The sequence below is a fragment of the Crocuta crocuta genome, unplaced genomic scaffold (genome assembly GCF_008692635.1).
Source record: "Crocuta crocuta isolate KB4526 unplaced genomic scaffold, BGI_CrCroc_1.0 scaffold25, whole genome shotgun sequence".
Classification (NCBI taxonomy): domain Eukaryota; kingdom Metazoa; phylum Chordata; class Mammalia; order Carnivora; family Hyaenidae; genus Crocuta; species Crocuta crocuta.
In genome coordinates, this window is record NW_027532015.1 from 402,498 (window position 1) to 423,905 (window position 21,408).

Consider the following 21,408-nt stretch of genomic DNA (forward strand, 5'->3'; position numbering starts at 1 on the left):
GAGGAAGAAGTACACTTCGAAAATCTTTTACTTAGAAGTGACGGTGGTAGGTGATGGCCAGGAAAAGAAGTGTAGACAGGAGTGAAAGCCTGGAAGAGAATCCTGAAGTATATCTGCATTGAATGGGCAGGAGGGAAAAGAAGGAAACACAAGTGCACACACATGTACACACCCATAGACACATGTACATGTGCATGAACATACACGTGGACACACATACACATTCATACATAAGATGGTCAGAATGAAAAAGAAATGTGTTAAAAGGGAAATGAAGATGCTGTGGTGTGCCCTGAAACTGAGGAAGTGGAGTTGATTTTAACCAACTCTCTTCATATTTATAGTAATCTTCCCAAAAACAGATCGGGAAAGGGAGCCGGTTCACCAGGGATGGGCAGCTGGGTTCTGTCATGTGGCAGAGAGGGCAGGGCCAGGGCCAAGGCAACACGGGAGATTTTGCAATGAGGAAGTTGCTCGTGATTGTCCAGAAGGCCCTGGTGATTAATGATTTATACATCATCTATTTCCAAAAGGTCTGAGGCAGCTTAAATAAAAGCACTGTCACACATGGCAGTGAAAATGAAACAAAATAAAGATAAGAGGCTACAAAGAGGAATGAAGGGGGGGAGGGGGTGGACATGCCACATAATAAGGCCAGGGCTGTTACTGTAACAGGGACCCTCGGTTTTACCTCTGAGGTTCTGGTGGCCAAAATGAAAGGGTTGCAGGACAGGTTACCTATAATTCATTGTTTAATGAAAGGAAACCGTTTTTCAGGGAGAAGTTTTATTTCCTGGCACTAAATTCCACGAAGAGTAGATGCCCCTGATTCTTAGATATGGAAAAGTGACANCTCATTGTTTAATGAAAGGAAACCGTTTTTCAGAGCAGTTTTATTTCCTGGCACTAAATTCCACGAAGAGTAGATGCCCCTGATTCTTAGATATGGAAAAGTGACATAGTCGACTGTGAGGTCATCAGTGTTTCTGCTTGGAGGCTTGCTTTGAATTGCTGTTTCTCTTTTAAACCCTTGAAGGTCAAATATATAGCGTTAAGTCTGTGAAAGACTAGTGGGGCATCTAAATACTCCCGGGTCTGAAAAAATCAGCATTTAGGACAGACTTAGAGAGGAGGACATCCTAGACGGGAGGAAGCAGAGCCGTTCCAGGAACGCGAGGGCAGGACGACACTAAGTGCCTCACAACCTCCCGTCCTTTGCATCCGTCCCTCTCTCTGCCTGGAAGACTCTCCTCTGATCCTTCCCATCTGTCAGGTCTCAGTTCACAGGTCACCTCTTCAAAGAGACCTTTCCTGGACTCTGCCTAATGTTGGTCCTGTCCATCTATCAGCAGTCTGCTTTGTTTCATTCATAGCATTTACTGCTCTCTTAAATTATCAGTCTCCTTCGTCCCATAAGGCAGAATCTAAACTAGTACACTGAACAGTGCCAGTAACAGAACAGGTGCTCGGGATGTGGAAGGGATGACTGTGTTGTGGATGCGGAAGAGCTCCGTTCAGTACCGAAGTGGTCACTAAACAGAGGAAGAGCTGGCAATGGTATATGATGGTAGCTGAGAAGAGAATGATGATTATAATAAAGACCTATTTTGTCCTGGCGAGTTTTAAGAACATTGAAGTTTAAAGAAGAGTATAGATTCTCTGTACATTTCTTCTTTCTGTTCACGAGGAGCCAGGGCGCTTAGATGAATGGTAAGTTTATGAATATTGATTGGTCAGGTTTCTGAGACGTGGAGCCTAAGAGGGAAGAACACAAAGTTGTGGCTAATTCCTTTTTCTCCCTCTTTGGATAATATTATTTACTATGACCCGTTTACATTTTGAAGAGTGTCTTCCAAAAGTGTCTTGTGCTATTTTCACATAAAGAGTGTTGCAGGAGTCTTTCAAAGAGAAACTAGCTGTTAGGAGCAGTTCCTTCCATGATCCCTCCCGACAGCGCTCAAGTTAAATGTGTGTGTGTGTGCTTATGCGTAAGCAGTGCGTGGTGTGCGGGGCAGAAAAGAATGCATCAAAATTGCTTACCATGAAAATCAAGCCACTGACCTACAAATGGAAAAGCAGAGGTGCCCAGTGAGAGCAGACCCTTAGGACTGGAGAGGAAATTGGAAGCAGCTCTTGGGAGACCAGGACCAGGATAGGAGGCGAGCAGAGAACACTGTGGAGAGGACTGAGTCGGGGAGAACAGCAGCCTCAGGTGGGGAGCAGAGCCAACGTTTATGTCGGCTGTAGAGAGGACTGTGTTTGTTGGCAGTGAGAAGCAAAATTATCAATGGAGAAGTTTCAGGGAAAATGCCATAGACTTTTCTGGAGCACTAATTTCATTCATTCTTGAGACATTTAAAATATTTCTATATCAAAATAAAAACAAGTATATAATATTCATTCATTCATTCATTTATTCAAGGTCAGCCTTGGTGATTGGAAGAAATTTTGATTATTTAGCCCTATTTTGAGCTTTGCCTCCAGACTCCAGGGTAAAGTTAGCAGATCCAAGGTGTAGTGGAATTTCCCCAAGGTTATGGGCAGGGAAAGGATTTTAGAATCACAGAAGCGTCATAAGCTCAAAAGGCACCTTGAAACTAGAATGGGTTCTTTTCCCCCTCATCTCCTCGTCACTAATATTTTAACCCACAGCTAGAAGAAAGGTGTCGTGGGGCAACACTTACAAATGGGGTTTTATCTAATGGCCTTGCTGGAGTCATCCAAAATGACAAAAAAAAATGTTTGCAGCTTAGAATAAAAAATCCCCCACCTAGTTTTTCTTGTATGCTGAATGAGGAATTTTAGTCATAAAATTAAGTGTATTACTTAGTCAATTAATGAAATGTTTGGTTGTTAAAACAAATAAACGGAGACCTTCCTAATTATTATTTGTTAAATCATTCCACACGGGGATGTCCAGTCTAGTAAGTGTTGCCTTTGGGTCATGAGCAAAAATAAATTCTCACAGTTTCAACTGACTAAGAATGCAAGTTTAAAAAATGGAAATTCGTGTTAAAAAAAATAATTGCCTCAGAAACTCATTGGGAATGCTAACTGAAATGAGGTGGATTTTCCTATATGTGCATTCTTTTACTTGAAGGCCGAACAGTGAACTGTTATTCAAAAGTATGGAGTAAACAGGAAATTGAAGCTCAGATAATAAAAATGAAAGGAAGAAATCAGTGTTTAACTGCAAACCTTTCCAGCTACAAAGCAGAAACTATGTTTAGAATCTGAAATATATTGTTGTTTGTAACACTGCACTGCATTGGGCTTTTTGTTTTTTATTTTTTTATAATTTGTTTTAATTTTAAAGTGCGTGTGTGTGCGTGCGCGCACACACACGCACACGTGCATGTGGGGGAGGGGCAGAGGAAGAGAGAGAATCTTACACAGGGCTTGGTCTCAGGACCCTGAGATCATGACCTGAGCTGATCCTTTACTCCTCTATTAGGTGCAGATATGTGAAGCTACATGGGAGTGTACCAAAGATTGGAATATAATGTGAATTTTCTAGACCTTAATTCTTCTGAAAATTGACATGACTTGATATCAGTTCATTTCAAACCAGTATATTATGCTACCACAAATGTAGTCATCGCAGGTCAGAAAATACTGGAAGGAGAGGTCAGAGGAAGGAGACTGCATTCTCCTGGCTTCTCTCATCCAAGGAGATCTATGATAGAACTGATAGCATCCAAGGTTCCGGGCACAAGGGGGAGAAGTGAGCTCATTTTTCTTAGGCTACAAAGTCTGACTTCCCTCCAGGATTTCCCCAGGAACAAGCTGCCAGTCTTATCTTCCTCCCTTAGTTGCTTCTTGCATTTGCCTGCCAAACTTGCTTCCCAGTGTTCTATGCTCTGAGGGACATTTCAGAGAATTTAGAGCTTAGTTAACTGAAGTAGAAGAATTCTGAGGTACATCAGAACATTTAGACCACATTTAACAGAGGTAGAAAACCAAAAGGAGTACGTTCCTGAAATGCATATTTAGGCAATAAGAAAGGAACACAGTTTTATTGTGTCTAAGCTCTTGGAAAAATTAAGTATGGAAGCTGTATAATGCGTAGCGCCTGTGTGGGAGTGAAATGAATAAAAATGAATAAAACTGTAAAAGAGAAAAGGCGGAGGCAGCTTAAAATTGTAAGGAAGGATGTGGTCTCCCCCCTACCCCCGACTGCGTTGGACAGGTGTTGCCCAATGAGTGACATGTGCTCAACGTTTCCAGTTATGTTATAGGAGAAGTGATATTTCCTGGAAGAAATGGTCTAATCTGAGTGCCCCTTTTACCTGTGTTTTGTCTCAGTCCATAATGACATATACAGAATCACAAGCCGGCTTGGTTTTCAAGGATGGCACTGAAGCAAGAAATGATGAATTATCAAGAGCTGTTAGGGATTTGATTGCTGTCAAAGGGGAAATGAAGGAAAGAAATCTGAATGTGTTCCTGGAAAAATAAGTAAGTTCAGCTAATGCTCTGATTGCTATTTTATTTGTATTTCAGTGATGGACTTGAGGACACATTATGAGTATCCCACCACCACTTGTGATAGTTTAAGGCTAAACTGAGCAAGTGATATTTTCACAGCTAAGACTTTAAATATATTATGTTTTAAAAGTTATGCATTGTCTGGATGGACAAAAATTTGATTATTGATAGTATAGACTTTAGGAAGCTTGTTTTGTACTTGTAATTTGTCTTCTGCAAATAGGACCAGATATTTATTATAGAATTTACTTAGTTTAACTTCAAAGAACAATTAAAGGCTTCATCGTGAAATGAAACCAGTTTAAAGTTTTAAACCTGCTCTTGACACTTCAAGTTCATTACACTTCAAGTATAATGTCAGGTGTTGGGAGGAAAACATGGCGCCTGTGGCTCTGAACAGTAAATTGCTAAAAATGTCCATTTAATCTTGAGATGGGATGCAGGAAAGCCAAGTTCAAACTGTAACTACAAAGGGGCTCGGGAGCTCACGAATCCTAGCATGACAAGTAACTGTAATGTTCACGTGGGATCACCATCAATATCATCAAGGTGTTTCCGGCGCCTGCCATGAATCATCTGGGCTTGCTCATCCACTGTGGACCGGTCGGTATGTCTTCCACAGTCTCTCCCTGAAAGGAAGATTTCAGGTGCAGATTCCATATCATTTGAAGACCCACCTTTTCCTCCCCTTTCTTTTACACTCTTCTACTCGCAAAGACCAGGGTACTTCCCTGCCGAAAATGGCCTCTGTGCTGCCACTTCTGTGCCTTTGCTTAGGCGTTTTTCTGTCTGGAATGCCATACACATTTCCCTCCACTTTTCTAAATCCTGACCATCTTTTGTCTGGCCACCTCGCAGTGACTTGTCCCTCCAGTGAAACTTCCTGCATTGTAACATTGACACTTGTATTCTTGTCTTCTCCATGAGCAAACCTTTTTCCTTCCCGTATTCTTTTTTTTTTTTTTTTTGAGAAAGAGCGGAAGCAAGCATGGGAGGGGCAGAGGGAGACGGGGAGAGAGAGAATCTTAAGCAGGCTCCATGCCCAGCATGATGCAGGGCTCCATCTCACAACTGTGAGATCCTGACCTGAGTCAAAATCAAGAGTCAGATGCATAATCACCAAGCGCCCCACCTTCCTGTATTCTTATCAGAGTGTGGCATCTACACAATCACTCATGCTGGAACACCGGGAGTTGACCTTGAACCCTTTCTCACTCTCACCCTGCTCATAACTAATCTGTCCCTAAGCTAGGCTTAATTTACCTCGAATGCTTCTTACCTCTGCCCCATTTCTCTATTTCTGTTCTCCCCATTCACCCTCGTCATCTTGCCTGGACTATTGTAGTGGCCTCACGTCTGCATTCTCATGTCATTCCACGGTCCTGCACATGGTGCCAGGATGACCAACATATGACTTCAGTTGCTACTTCATACTCAGAAAGCATGCCTTGTCTCCCCATCACCTATGGATAAAATCCAAATACTATGCATGGCCCTCTCCATGATTCCTTCCAGCCTGCTTTCCCCAATTGCTGTTAGTTCTCAGGTACCTTACTCCCCAGTTACACTGAATGAATGAATAGATGGATAGATGGATGAATGAATGAGTGAATGAATGAATCTTTAAAAAAATAAGCCATGCTATTTATAAGCCTCCTTATTTTTGCTCCTGCTGTTACGTCTAGATGAAATGTTTTACCTGCCTTGATCCACTTAGCAAACCTCGCCTTTCATATTGCTTTCAGTAAAACTGTCTCTGGCTCTCCCTGGCATAATTCCATGCTTGCTCTTCCACAAGTGAAAATGTGGTATAGACTTTAATCATCTCACAGCTACGTTCTAAGCTTACTGAAAGTGGGGACCAGTTTTTTGTTGGGGTTGGAGAGAGGGAGATGAGGAGAGCTTTTTTTTAAATGCCCAGCACAGATAATAGGTCTCTAATAAATATTTATTAGCTGTCCATAAAGATGGAATCTTCTCTGTCGACACTCTGTAGGATAGGCAATGCTCTGTAATATAAGGTAGAGTCAGAGTGGCATCTGTTTGCCAAGTAGCCCTAGCTTAAACTGGACTGATGAAGTAGCCATACTTGGGATGCCTTAGGCAGAGTCATTGAAACCGACCAGATTCCAAATTCCATGAGGCTACTCTGCTGAAGGTTATCATTTTGCTCTGAGTAAAATGCCAAGTCCTTAAAATGCTCTGAGGGACCTGTGTGGTGTGTCCACCCTCTCCACCTCCTGCCCCCCATACCCCCCTGAACTCATCACCTCTACTCCCCCACCCTGCCCTTGCTACTATGCTCCAGCCATACAGCCTTTTAGTTGTTTGTGCAGTGGGTCAGAACACTCCCAACTGAAGCCCTTTATTCCTCTTGCCCGGAATGGTCTTCCCACAGATATCCATATGGCTCACTTCTGTATCTCCCTTATCTTTCTTCAGATGTCACCTTTTCAAGGACACCTTCCTTGACCACTATATAAAGTTGCAGGCTCTCCCTCCCTGATTACCCTCCACCTTGTTTTTTTCAATAGCACTTAAAAGTCCTATGTGATTTTTATGTCTTTTATGCATGTCTGTATTTCAGGTACTAAAACAGAGCCTAGCTCAAAGTAGCCATTGCATAAATATTTGTTGAATAAATCAGTGAATCCATCTACCATGTGCGACAGCTCTTCTTGTACATTTCTCTTTGAATAATCTTTATGTCCATGAACTAATTTCAGGTCCAGTAGTTGGTTAATGTCTGATCTTAGTCAAACACGTTCTGGATTAAGAGTCATTTATCTTAGGTTTCACCCTCGGCTCTGCCACTTACTAATCGTGTGTGTGACCTTGAGCGAGTCATTCCATCTTTCTGGGTCTGGTTTTTCTTATTTGTAAAACAGGGCTAATGATACCTAGTGGATTACCAGAAGTATGACAAGTACTTCAACAGCTATGAAGTTCTGAAAGCATGTTGTTATTTTTATTTATTATCTGTGCAAGGAACTTAAGAGGCAACACGGGTAATGAATAGTCAAACAGATGTAGATCTGATGTCTGTCTCTACCGCTTCTTAGCTATGATTCTGAGAAACTTTACTTCCTTTTCTGTGAATAAGGAAGATATTTTATCTCAGAATTGATTGAAATACCAAATGAAGTAATATACAATGTTTCAACAGTTCTATATACAGGTGTTTTGGTTTTTTTTTTTTCATATTTTAACATTTTCAGAACCCAGTATGCATTTTACAATCAGTGATGTCTTCGGTGCAGTGAAATGTGGCATCTACTTGGAAGCTCTTACATGTTAAACAGGATGGTAATTATAGTTCAGAACCTTTCAGGTCACTCTGACAATTTTAAATATTTGTCTCTCTTCCCTTACCAGGAAGAAGTGGGTTTTCCATGAAAAATAATAAAGAAGTGAATTTTGTCTCTTAAAATGTTTCATGGCCATTCGTTTGCAAGTTGTCTTTAAAATCTGCTAATTTTTTTTTCTGATTTTACCCGAAAGAACATAAAGCTGCTTATTTATCATTTTGTGTTTGTTTTTCTGGGCCCCTCTCGCTGTATCTTCCACCTTTCGTTTGGCTTACGCATTCTCTTCCCTTTGGTTCGGTCATGGAGAACAAGAATAGAAGAATATCCTGGCAACCTCAGCAACCGTACTTTAACATAATACGGTTGCTAGGAGAAGAGGATAGTAGCTCCACTTGCAAGGCCAGGACACGTGGCGCTGCTGGCCTGGAAGAGCCAGTGGGCTGTGCAGAAACCACCAGCCGCAGTAGCCTCCTTCGCCCTGCCTTCTTCAGGAGGGCAAGGAAGTCCGGTTGCCCTGGCATGCCTTCCGTCAACGAGTAGTGATATTTTATGGCCTAGTTTAAATAAAATGTAAACCCCAAGGGAATAAAAAAAATTACTCCCCCTAAAGATGCTGTTGTAAAGCAATGTCACATTTCAGCCCATTGCTCCTAAAATATTCTTCTGTTAAAAAGAGGCCGCTAACGCAGTGTTCTAATCAACGGTAGGTCATTCCTCAGATGGTGTAGCCTCCTGTCTGCTTTGTGGTTTGGTGTAAGGCCCTGGCTTTCAGTTCACAGAGCTGGAAAAGAGTAACCGCTGAGTCCTGTGTGCATTTAGTGTAAGAAACTCTACACACGCCAACCATGCCCTTTGTTTGCTGGACGGTAAGGATTCCGAGATGGGTGTCTACTTCCATAATGGCTTGCGGGGAGGGAGCTCATGCCACTGGTTGTTTTATGCATTCAACAGTTGTGGCTGAGATTCTCCCCAGTGCCAGCCACCGAGTGTCAGGGCAGCGGCCAAAAATAAATATTTTAAGATAGAACGCATAAAGCAAGACACGTGCGCAATGAAAATAGAATGCCTAATGTTTGCATTGTGCTTTTCCTTTATTTGAGGAAGGCACCAAAATGTGTGGGGCTTAGCCCTTATTAGCATTTGAAAGAAAGTAAAATTGAGGAAAAGAAACAGTTTTGGATCTATCCGCATAGGCCAGCCCTCAGTTGGCAGCTGTGATTAGGTTTCTCCATATGCACAGGGGGCCCGGAGAAACTCTGAGTGACCATTGCTGCCTATGTAGTGTGTTGTGGCCACGGTGAGATAGGCTAACAAAAGTCAGTGGACTATGCCTGGATAATTTTAAGAAACTCAAGGGGCTCCTGCGTGGCTCAGTTGGTTAAGTGACTGACTTCGGCCCAGGTCATGATCTCACAGTTAGTGGGTTCTAGCCCCGCATCGGGCTCTATGCTGACAGCTCAGAGCCTGAAGTGGGCTTCAGATTCTGTGTTTCCCTGTCTCTGCTCCTCCCCGGCTCATGCTCTGTCTCTGTCTCTCTCTCAAAAATAATATAAAATAAAAAAAAAAAAAAAGAAACTCCAGATCATAGTCTCTCCTACCAGATTTCATTATCTGCCTGGTGGGTTCTGGACAAAGTCTGACTCCAGCATACATCTATTACATTCTGTGTCTGCATTTCTTAGACGAAAGTACATGTGATTCAGTTCATTTGATGTTAAGGTCTGTATCATTCAGCTACCCTCTTGTTTTCCTTCTCTGAAGAATTGAGTAACCAGATTGGCATGTAAGAAATTCTTCGAACTCATGAACTTATGCCCACTAATTCTCTGATTCTTTTTTCCTTTTGATCTGAACATTAAAAAATGAGAATGTTAGCCTGCATTTAGGTATGCTTCAATCCAAAATAAAACTGGAAACAGGTTACAGAGTGATGCGGCTATGACTTTAGTATAGAAATTTAAAAACATTTTTTTTCTTTGAGACTAAAGACTAAAGATTTATATCAAAAAGAAGTTCTAGGACAGAGAACTCTGCTATTCCTTTCTAGTCCAAATCACATTTCTGGGACTATAGTGACTCTAGAACTAGTTTTTCTGTATGTTCCCAAATGTTTGTGTACGTATACATGTTATATCCGTGATTTTACTTAACTTGAAAGATGTATGAGTTTTGCCAGTTGCCCCCTCCCTCCCCTCCCCCCCCAGAGAAAACCAGAGACATGGTGTGTCTCTGGCAGGCTGCATTTCCTATTCTCCCTACTGGGGTCCCATCTGATTGTCACAGCATCACCTGGTGTCTGCTGTTAGGACTTCTGGATGGAGCGACCTGATAAGGCTTATCACTTTTTTTTAACAGAAGGCTGTGAAGGAGCAAAAATGCCTTTGAAGTACAAAGACTGGTCACTACATCTGATGGAATGCCAGGCAATGGGTCTGATATCTTGGTAGTAGGTACCACTTCATAACCACTAACATAAATAGTCACCAAAGGTGGCATATACTCTTAACTGCCCAGGTTAGTTTTGCCAGCATCTATTTTCATTTTATGAAGGAATTATGCTTTTTTTAAAAAAAATTTTATTTTATGCCTTTATTTTGAGACAGAAACAGAGAGCGAGTGGAAGAGGGGCAGAGAGAGAGGGAGACAAAGAATCTGAAGCAGGCTCCAGGCTCTGGGCTGTCAGCACAGAGCTTGACATGGGGCTCGAACGCACAGACTGTGAGATCATGACCTGAACCGAAGTCGGACGCTTAACCGACTGAGCCACCCAGGCGCCCCAGAAATTCTGCTTTAAACAGAAAAGATATCTATCATAGTTTTAAATCAGTAGCATATGATATCATCTCTAGTAGAATATGGAATAGTAGAATGAGTGTGAACTTTGACATCTATCTGATTAGGCTCAAATATGAATTGCAGCACTTAGATATAAGCAGTAATTTCTAGTATGTATATTAACACTTAAACTGTTGTTCCCAGACTTCAGAAATCTTTTGACCACACAGGGACTTAAACTCCATTAATTAACATCCCTCATCCCTGATGTCCTCTTACTCCTGGATGTGAAAACTTTTTAAAAGTTTATTTCCGGATCGCTATTGTCTGCACCTTTCTAGGCACATAATAGTTGGTCAATAAACATTTGTTGGATTAAAGAAGAAATGTATGTAATGAATGTTTAAACCCACAGGTCATTTTTCCTCGCTTTTATTCTTAAGAAATGTTTGCCCATTTTCTCATGCAGTCACAATCCATATTTTATCAAGAGCCACAAGTAACAGCTGACCTGTCCACTGTTTTTTCCATTATTTGTCAAGGAACAAATAAGTCAAAGTGCCCGCTAAGCTGTTACACTTCATTCTTAAGTTCCAAGCCAACGAGACACTGAGTTGAAACAGCCATGAAACAAATAGGTTCTAGGTGGTTCTGCTATTACCAGTATTATTTTTATAGGAAGAGGCCCTGTTATACAAAAGGGGCAGCCTCTTGGGGCGGCTGGGTGGCTCAGTCGGTTAAGTGTCCGACTTTGGCCTAGATCATGATCTCAAAGTTCTGGAGTTCGAGCCCCATGTCAGGCTCTGTGCTGACACCTGGAGCCTCTTTCAGATTTTCTGTCTCCCTCTGTCTCTACCCTTCCCCCACTTGCACTCTGTCTCTGTCTCTCTCTCAAAAATAAACATTAAAGAAGGGGCAGCCTCTACCTTTGGCCATGTTTTTTAGATGCTTTCTACCATCTTTCTGACAACCTTCAAGAAAAGTTAATTTATCTGAAATAAATATGAAAGATTTTCAGTTTATTTTTTAATTTAATTTTTATTTTTAGAGAGAGAGAGGGAGAGATTGAGGGAGCATAAGCAGGGGAGAGGAGCAGAGGGAGAGAGAGAATCCCAAGCAGGCACCACACCAAGCAGGGGCTCCATCCCACAGCACTGGGATCATGACCTGAGCTGAAACCAAGAGTCAGACGCCTGACTGCCTGAGCCATGCAGCCGCCCTGATATTTTGAGGTGTAAGTGAAGCATTCAACCTGAAGACACGAAGGCCAGTTCTGTGACCCCTTTGTTCATCAACTTTGACAGCTCAAGTTCTGTAATGGGGCCTTTTCCCTATGGAGAAAAATACCCTGCGTGTTAGAGGTGAATATGAACTATCATTTATGTGGCAGTGGCCATAGAGCTATAATATAATAATGTGTAAGCTGCAGGAGATTTGAGATCACTGTCTAGCTTGATCCTCCTCCTATCATGGAAAAGGGGGAGCAAACCCAATGAAACGGCTGCCTCACTGTGATAAGGAAACGAGCCCAGCTTGACACCCACGATCTCTGTTTCGCAGCAGCTCTGGCGTACTGAGCATGTCAGGGTGGAGCAAACACATTGCCAGGGCTTTTACGTGCATCACAGATCCTCACGATAAGGTAGTGAGGTAAGTCTTATCATCATTCCTTTTTTTCTTTTTTCTTTTTTTTTTTTGGTCAGATGAGGAAACTGCCCAGAGAGGCTAAGTAACATTACTACATCACACAGCAAGTAAGAGCCAGAGCCCATCTTCAGCCTCACTGAACGCATCTTTCATGGCCTTTCCGACCCTGTGCCTTGGCATATGACGTCTCCCCTACCTCTTGGCCCTCTTCCCTCATTCTGAACACACAACGGAAATGCCGCTACTTTGGGAACCACTCCAGCCCTGTCTTCTGGGTTCCAGTAACACCTTGTTCGTTCCTCTATCGAAGCCCTTATATTGTCGCATTATGCAAGATCTATTCCTGTCCTCCTTCCCATGAGATGTTACCTCCCTGAATCAGACTCTGTGTTATTTTTCCTTTATATTTCTTGGACTTCGCATTTATCCAGGACACAGAGACACTACAGAGTGTTAGGTGGGTGACTATATTATAAGAGAGACTCTGTGTTTTAGAGAGCTGAAACTGATATATTCAAATTTTCAGAGCTGGAAACAGTGTGGCACATAAGTTTTATTTGTGGTTATTTGCAAACCAAGCTACAGCTATTTCTTATAGACTCTAAATAGTCAAGTGCCTTCCCATGTGGAGAGTTATGCATCCCTTTTACAGTTCAGCCAATATGAATAATATAGAATTAGATCATTTTTTGCCAAAGACTGGAGAAATGGCATTCTGGTAAATGCCTTCCTCTTAAAATATTTGAGAATTATTTGTGAAGTACGTTTGGAAATAGAAATCTGTATCTCTATAGAATAGCATATATAATTCAAGACCCTGTTGTACTACAGACTCAATTATTAAATGGATAGATTTTCCTAGAGTAAATACAACTGGCATTCAATTTCGCAATAATTTATTAAATTGCAGCATTTTACCAAAACATAAAGTAGAAATATTTATTATTTTTTAAAGTAGTTTATTGTCAAGTTGGTTTCCATATAACACCCAGTGCTCATCCCCACAAGGGCCCTCCTCCATGCCCATCACCCCCCCTCTCCCCAACACCCATCAGTCCTCAGTTTGTTCTCAGCATTTGTTCTTTCATGGTTTGCCTCCCTCCCTCTCCCCAACTACTNTAAAGATGAGTTGGCCATACATTTGCAGGCCCAATTCTGAGTTCTCTATTCTATTCCATTGGTCTGTGTGTCTGTTTTTGTGCCTATACCATACTGTCTTGATGATGACAGCTTTGTAGTAGAGGCTAAAGTCTGGGATGGTGATGCCTCCCGTTTTGGTTTTCTTCTTCAATATTACTGTGGCTATTTGGGGTCTTTTGTGGTTCCATACAAATTTTAGGATAGTTTGTTCTAGTTTTGAGAAGAATGCTGGTGCAATTTTGATTGGGTTACATTGAATGTGTAGATTGCTTTGGATAGTAATGACATTTTAACAATATTTATTTTTCTGATCCATGAGCATGGACTGTTTTTCCATTTCTTTGTGTCTTCTTCAATTTCCTTCATAAGTTTTCTATAGTTTTCATCTTACAGACCTCTTATATCTTTGGTTAGGTTTATTCCTAGGTATTTTATGATTTTTTTGTGCAATTGTGAATGGGATCAGTTTCTTGATTTCTCTTTCTATTGCTTCATTATTGGTGTATAAAAATGCAGCTGATTAAAGTAAAACATTTAAAATTGTGAACAGAGCATTACTACTTCAGAAATGTTTCTCCTGTTTTATTCATGTATTCTGTTTGCTACTGATTTTTTTTTATATCTGTCACATGGTGGCCACCATTAAATATACTTTAATATCAAAGTATATTTCATTATGAAACATAATGATTTTCTCTCTCTGCTACTCAGAATCTTTGAGTGATTTGCCAGCAATTGAACAAAACTGAATTTTGAAAATATTGTGTATGTACCCTCAGAGAGTAAGTCACTTAAATTTGTATTTTCCCCATACTGCTATTTTTAAAAAATTTGTTAACATTTATTCATTTTTGAGAGACAGAGAAGGAAAGAACGTAAGCAGGGGAGGGGCAGAGAGAGAAGGAGACACAGAGTCTGAAACAGGCTCCAGGCTCTTGAGTTGTTGGCACAGAGCCCAACGCGGGGCTCGACCTCACAAACTATGAGGTCATGACCTGTGCCAGAGTCAGATGCTTAACCGACTGAGCCACCCAGGTGCCCCTTCCCCAAATTATTTTAATTTTTCCCCAGAAGAAAAAAATATGAGGATTACTAGTAGCCAGAATCGCAGAGGCAGAAAGTAGGATGGTGGTTGACAGGGGCTGGGAAGAAAAGTAGAATGGGGAATTGTTGTTTAATGGGTACAGAGTTGCAGGTTTACGATTTGAAATGGTTCTAGAGATGGATGGTGGTGAGGGTAACACATCCTGCATTTATTTCATACCACTGAACTGTACGCTTGAAACAATGGTTTAGGGGTGCCTGGGTGCTTTAGCCGGTTAAGCATCCAACTATTTTATTTTATTATGTTTTGTTTTGTTTTGTTTATATATTCATTTCCAGAGAGAGTAAGGGGGGGGGCAGAGAGAGAGTCCCCAGCAGAGACCATTCCGTCAGCGTGGAGCCCAGTGCGGGGCTTGAACTCACGAACTGTGAGATCATGAACTGAGTTAAAACCAAGAGTTGGACACTTAACTGACTGAGCCGCCCAGGCGCCCCAGGCAACCAGCTCTCGATTTCAGCTCAGGTCATGATCTCACAGTTTGTATGAGTTCAAGCCCCACTTTGGGCTCTGTGCTGACAGCACAAAGCCAGCTTGGGATTCTGTTTCTCTCTCTCTCTGCCCTTCTATCACTTACCCTCTTTCAAAAATAAATAAGCATTAAAAAAAATGATTTAGAGTGGTAAATTTTTATGGTGTATATTTTATCAAAATAAAATATTAGACAAAAAAGTTATAATAGTCCCCTCAGAGTCTTTTTATCCTGGAAAAAAATATGACTGTGAATGAAATAAGAGTGATGAAATTTTACCAAAATTTTGTTTGAACTCCATGGATGACAATTCAAGGGCATGGTATTCTAATTTCAACACTGGCATCATTAACTCAATATATTTATTGAGTAACTGATCCAGCTTTCTGCTTAGATCTTTAGTGATACTGCAATAAAAAATCATGCTATTTACCTCATTATTTTCACACTCATGACAGGCATATTAATGTGAATGTAGTAATCCATACACAAGAAATAGCATATCTATGATGAATAAAAATGATAGGCATATTCTAGAAAAATATAATGACTCTTTCAGAAATATTCACAAAGACTGACCAAACAAATATTAAACTCTTAACAGACACATCTGAGATTTTGCATTATTATTAAACTTGTTTTTGGGGATGTAAGTGTTCATCTTATTTAGTTTATGAAGCTTATGTTAGCTACAGACTTATACATGAATGTAGTAACTGTAAAAATTACCTGTTGAATATGGTAATTATAAAAATGATTAATTTTTTTAAACTGAACATTCTAATTCATAAATATTTTATGGAGATTTAACTGATAGCAAAACTGAATATTCCATTTGGAAGAAGGTATAAAACTTCTCCATTGAAAATATGTTTGGGGATGGATGAGGAGAGGAAAAGAAAGAAAATGGGGTAGAAAATTAATTTGAGACTTTTGCCCTTCTTCCATTTGTTTGCTTGTGCAGTTTTCAATTTATCGATATACAGAAAGCATCTCAAAAAAACTGCAAGAAAAACAATCTGAGAAAGAATTAAAATTATTAAGTTGAAGCTCATATATTACCTAGTGACACAGAACTGGATTCCTAAAGTTGTTCAGTACTCTAAATTTTATATATTTTATTTTTTTAATCTTGATGTTAATCAGTCATTTTTTAAGTTTATTTATTTATTTTGAGAGAGAGAGAGAGAGGGAGAGAGAGAGAATCCCAAGCAGGCTCCTTGCTGTCAGCACAGAGCCTGATGCAGGGATTGAAATTATAAACTGTGAGATTATGACCTGAGCTGAAATCAAGAGTCAAGACTCTCAACCAACGGAGCCACCCAGGCATCCCAAGACCACTGATCTTTTTGCTAGAACACTTTGAGTTTCTCTCCAGAAGACTAAATGGAAATATGTTGTGTATTTATCTTCTTATCTATTAAATCAAGATTGTGTTGAGTATGTGCCCTTTAATGTTTGTTTCTGAGACAGAGAGAGACTGAGTGTGAGTGGGGGAGGGGCATAGGGAAAGAGAGACACAAAAATCTCAAGTAAGCTCCAGACTCAGAACTGTCAGCACAGAGCCCGATATGGGGCTCCAACTCACAAACTGTGAGATCATGACTGAGCTGAAGTCGGACGCCCAACTGACTGTGCCACCCAGGCGCCCCAAGTAGGTGCCCTTTTGGGCCTCTCTCTGTGCTCCCCATCTCTGTGGACTCTAACGAATATGTAGCTTTTATCCTATCCTTTAACTGTCTTACCCAGATGTGTTGCGGTAACCCCATCACTCGTCCCCTTGTCTACTCCTCCTCCTCGAAGAAAGGCGAGGAATGGTCATGATTAATGAAGGGTTAGTTTCCTTTCATGGTAGTTAAGGGGCTTGTGGAAGATAAAGTGAGCTTTCTTCTTGTGGAAAAAATGAAAGATGAACCAAACCAATACTAAAGTCACACATGCTTCATTGACTTAGAGAAATGATCACAAGATTAGGTACCAGTGAAAAGAGATCTCTGGAGAACAGTGAGTTTCAGAGACAAAGAATCAGGTCGGATTACCCCAATGAGCTAAAATGCCATTCATCCGCATGTAGCAGTATGAATGTACCATTAAAAATATCTGTGAACAACACCAAGCTAAAATCTGGAATCAAGGGGCGCCTGGGTGGCTCAATCGGTTAAGTCTCCCAACTTCAGCTCAGGTCATCATCTCACAGTTCTTGAGTTCAAGCTGTCCTGACAGCTCAGAGCCTGGAGGCTGCTTTGGATTCTGTGTGTGTCTCTCTCTCTGCCCCTTCCCTGCTTGCACTCTGTCTCTCTCTCTCTCTTAAAAAAGATGTTTAAAAAATTTTTTTAAATAACATGAAATCTGGAATCAAATAAGACACCACATGTGGCAATATTTTTCTTAAATTAAAAAAAAGCGTTTCAAGTACACAGTACCTGGCTGTGAAACTAATTAATTACTGCTGATGACATTTCCTGAGTAACATCTTCATATTTCTTAGTTTCCTCAAATTATCTGTAGTCGTTGGTAGGACTCTCTCCCTACTATAGGAGAATGAACATTTAGTATTCTGAAGCCCTGATAATGTCAGGAATTAGTCAGTCCATGTCCCCCCTTTTACTGGTTTTCAAATGAAAGCAAATCATAGAAGGAAATTGAAACCATAAGTGCTTCTGCAACACCGTGTTCCTCAGGGGGTACTTGGACTACAAGGAGTGCACAACAGCAAAACACAGTTAAGGTACAAGTTCTATGAGTCATCAGACGCTGTTTGTATAATTCCAAAATGTTCATAAGCTAAATTGTACTGGGATAATTTGTGAGCAATGTTCTGACCTCTAGCATTTCCAAGTCCCACTTGACTTTGTAGCTTAGAGATTGTTTTTTGTTTTTTTTTTTTAATCAGGCTGTGTTACTTTAATTTTGTGATTCCCAAGTCCATTCTGCTCCAAGCTATGTATCATTGTACATTCTTTATTCCAAAGGCAGAGCGACTAAAGATGGAGAGTCGGAGGTAGGTGAAGACAAGAAATGCTCCATGACAGAACCACCAATTAATGGCTATTAATTGCTAGAATATCGATACCAAAATATTCTAGTTTCCTAGAGAGATCTTAATAAAGCAGATAAGGATAAAAGCTTTAGTGTCAAAAACCAAACCGCAAGAATGCTTCTGACTGTCCTAATGAAATGCTCCCTACGTCTTCAGCTGGCTGCCACGGACATCATGAGGTTAAAATTGCACCTCAGTATTTAGACACATCAACAAAGCAGCACTTTCTTCAGGCAATGAAGACTTCTCCAAAGTGGACAGTCCTAGACCTTGTGAAATTCTAACATAGAGCTTATCTCGATGGGTTAAAAGATGAATTAGGTCTACATTTTTTTATTTTTTTTATTTTTATTTTTTTTATTTTTTATTTTTTTATTTTTTTTGTATTTTTAGGAGAGGAGAGAGACACAGCGTGAGCAGGGGAGGGTCAGAGAGAGAGGGAGTCACAGACTGAAACAGGCTCCAGGCTCTGAGCTGACAGTCAGCACACAGCCCGATGCGGAGCTCGAACCCACGAACCGCGAGATCATGACCTAAGCGAAAGCCGGACGCTTAACCGACTAAGCCACCCAGGCGCCCCTGGGTCTACATTTTTTTAAAAGAGAAGAATACAAAAAGGTAAATTCAGTCATCTTTTGAAAAGTTTCTAATGATTGGCTTAAATTAGGATTTCATGGAGTGGTAAATATCAGTCTTAGGATATTCCCAGCTGAACCTGGACATCATATTTCCATCAGTTTCCCTAATGAACTTTTTTCCTATAAGAAGCTCATGGTTTGATCTAAATATGTGTTTTGCCAAATACCTATTGAAAAGTGATATTCAGTTTTTTAAGTCCCTCAAATTTACAGAGTATTATTCAATGGAAATAGCATTTTGGACTCAAGTATTTATACTAAAACTTTATACTTAAATTATGGATTTTAAGTGTTGTATCTTTGCAGAGTACATGCCTATGGGAACATTAGCTCAACAACCATTAATGAACATATTTCCTGTAAAATACTCAAGGGTTTACACTTGACAAAGTTATATGAGACAGTTCTCCAGAATAGCCACATTTTTCATGTTCAAGAGGTAAATTCAGTATCTTGATACACCAGTGGGAGACATGTTACAATCAGTTGTGCTTTTAGACAATTGTATTCTGAGACAGCCTCAACATGTGAATATAATTTTCTAGTGAGATTTATCAGATTAATTAATTTTCATGCTGTTTCTAAACCAAACTCCTTTTTCCTTACAACTTTCTGACCTATAGAATTAGATAATTATAAATATTGAAATATCTTTAAAATATTAAAAAAAGTTTACATTATTTAGTCGTCATAAATTCTTTTATCCTTGTTTAAATCCTGTACTTATTATTGTATTAATTGTTAAATGGTGTCATTGTAGGCATTAGAACTTGAAGGTGAAGCCTATATTTTGATGTCTGTTCATTGTAGAAGTATATGCCCTTAATAATGAAGTTTTCAGCATGCCAGTTTTTCCTTTTTCATAAATTGATAGTAATTTTTCTTTTACCAAAGTTGATTTCTCTAGCACTATAGGACAAATAATATTTGTGAAAAGGAAAATTCAAACTAGAAATAACAAATGATTATTCTGAACACTTCATATACTTTTCGACCCTTAAGTCAATCAAAGAAAAGTAGGTCAGCGGTAAGGTGCAACCGCCAAGCAAACCCTCTGCTGAAGATTATGTGGGGGCGCCTGGGTGACTCGGTCTGTTAAGTGTTGGACTTTTGATTTTGGCTTGGATCATCATCTTGAGGCTTGTGAGATCGAGCCCTGCCTTGGGCTCTGTGCTGATAGCACAGAATCTGGTTGGGATTCTCTCTCTCTGTCTCTCTCTCTGTCTCTCTCTCTCTCTGCCCCTCATGCACACTCTTTCTCCCTCCCCCTCTCTCTCTCTTTCTCTCACTCTCACTCTCAAAATAAATACACAGTAAAAAAAAAAAAGAGATTGTGTGGACTATATCTGGAAAAGATTTATTAAGACTTTATCTTTTACCTGGAAAAAGGGTTTCATCACACATTTAATAGACAGCCTAGATCTATGAATCAGAATGATATAAAAATTATAAAATGAATGCTTGAATTATATATATATATACATATATACATATATATTAATACTAGGAGTTTTTTTTTTCTTTAGCAGACTATAAAGTGAGTGGATAGCAAAAAAAAAAGTTTAAACAGATCATTAGTGTGGGTAATTGCCTTGAAAAAAAGATAGTGTAATTATCTGTATCAATTTCAAAATCACACCTTTTTGTGTGCATCTATCCAGATGTGCTTAAAACCACTTTTTTACACAAAAGTACCATACCTCTTTAATGTGTTAATGGCAGAAACAACATTTACCAAATGACTGGACCATTTCCAAACTGTTCCTTTCAACCACTTAATCACCAACGTTATAGTTAGTTTAGATACATTGTTTTCAGTTTTATTAAAAATGGACTTTCTGTTTCTAGATGAAACCTCATTTAGAATTCTAATTTCAAGAATATAAATGTTTTTACTAATTGGATTCAGTTGGAAAGATGAACACATAAATCTATTTCTGCCTACCCAAATCTCTTAAGAAATAGATGTATGTATATTTAAATATAAATATGTGTTTTATTATATATATACATCCTTAACAATAATGAGGGAGGGAAAAAAAGGAGACCATTGATTGTGAGACCAAACCTCTGATTGTGAGACATTCCTGAAGGAAACGAGGAAGTCACAGTCCAAAAAATGTTTGAGAAAATTCTTTTATGGGCTGCCTAGGTGGCTCAGTCAGTTGGACGCCTGACTTCAGCTCAGGTCCTGGTCTCACGGTTCGTGAGTTCAAGCCCCATGTGAGGCTCTGTGCTGACAGCTCAGAGCCTGGAGCCTGCTTCAGATTCTGTGTCTCTCTCTCTCTCTCTGCCCCTCCCCCTCCTCCTCTCTCTCCCTCCCTTCCTCTCTCTCTCTCTCTTCCACTCTCTCTCTCTCCCCTTCAAAAATAAATGCACGTTAAAAAATTAAAACTCTTTTATTGGTGGGGATAGTTCTAGAGATTCTGTTAAACACTTGGTCAGAATACATAGGGTAGGATGTGGCTCTGGGAAAATCATTAGATGAGCAATTGGAACTATGTGTGGAACAGTTGAATTATTACTCATTCTTTTCCCCCTTACAGTAATCTGTGGGCAGCGGCAGTGTTTACCCCAGGCCAGAGTAGCAAATATGGCTTAAAGAGACATGGTACTATCCCAGATGGCTTGTAATCTGAAATATACCTGTGTAAGGCACATACTCCAAAGATAAGCTACTGCAGGCGCCTCCAGCATAGCACACTCTGCACCCCCCAGTCAGCAGAAGCATCTACAGATGGGAGTCGTACCCACCCAGGTAAGCAGGCAGCCAAGGAAGACCAAGAAAGATAAATGCC

The 21,408-nt window shown here is 40.2% G+C and overlaps 1 protein-coding gene across 1 annotated transcript in view; it reads left to right on the forward strand.

Annotated features, from left to right (window-relative positions):
• The first annotated feature begins 4,326 nt into the window (after positions 1-4,326).
• The window catches only part of RGS17 (regulator of G protein signaling 17), a 76,064-nt gene continuing 58,982 nt past the window's right edge, over positions 4,327-21,408 (forward strand). Inside the window, exons 1-2 of the mRNA XM_077775985.1 lie at positions 4,327-4,458; positions 18,366-18,590. The gene's annotated coding sequence lies outside the window, so the exon portion shown is untranslated. The remainder of the gene's footprint in view (positions 4,459-18,365; positions 18,591-21,408) is intronic.